Source organism: Poecilia mexicana, unplaced genomic scaffold, assembly GCF_051168715.1.
Source record: "Poecilia mexicana isolate PSO_F unplaced genomic scaffold, ASM5116871v1 scaffold_8, whole genome shotgun sequence".
Lineage (NCBI taxonomy): Eukaryota > Metazoa > Chordata > Actinopteri > Cyprinodontiformes > Poeciliidae > Poecilia > Poecilia mexicana.
In genome coordinates, this window is record NW_028263377.1 from 1,784,322 (window position 1) to 1,785,221 (window position 900).

A 900-nucleotide genomic window follows, 5' to 3' on the forward strand; every position below is an offset into this window, starting at 1 on the left:
ATGACGATGCAAAAGTTAATTAGACTGTAACATGCGCAGTCCGCTGCTCAACCACTGCGGACTGCGAAGACTTAGAAACCGCTGGAAGTAACTCATCCAGCGGAGTTAACAAATGGAGCCTTCTGGGTTCATGTTACCCAGGAGAGCAGCGCTCTGGAGGAGCTGCAGACGTAACATCTGTCCGTTTCGGAGAAGCGAAACCACGCAAATAAATAAATAAATAATCCTGGTGAAATGGCAGATAGGGTCCAGGAGGAAGTGCGTTCAGACCCCAGCGGGTGAAGTGATGCTAATTTAAGTGAAGTCGCTTAATTTAATTTATTAAAAGTTATTGGGGGCCACAGCCAGTGGTTTTTGTCACTATGAGAAAAATGTATATACATTTATCTACTTAATCTGTGATGGGATCTGGATTCACGGTGAATATTAACTAAACCGCATAAAATGTGACTAAATAGCCGATGTTAATATGATTGTAATTTCACGGATAAAAATAGTACATGACCGATTTTTTTTTTTATGTTGTCGGCTAAGATAACGGATAACTAAAAATGTCTAGGCCGCACTGACACCAGCTCACACACATCTTCATTCACAGTCTTACTTGTAAATCGATTTTTCTTTTCTTGGACGTTTTGATGTTAGCTTGTTGATGTCTCAGTTTTATTCGCTGGGAAAATCAATAAGCAGCTTGAGGTGACTCTGCTGCTCTCTAGTGGCGAGAAGCCGTAATGTTGGCTGGTAACAATCGGAATGCATTGTGGGAGATGTAGTTTGTAGTCAATTCATGCTCAAAACCTATTTTAAGTCAATCATCGGCCTATAAAATGCTGGGGGGGGGGCCACATAAAATGACAGGGCGCGCCACATGTAGCCCGCGGGCCTTGAGTTTGACACATG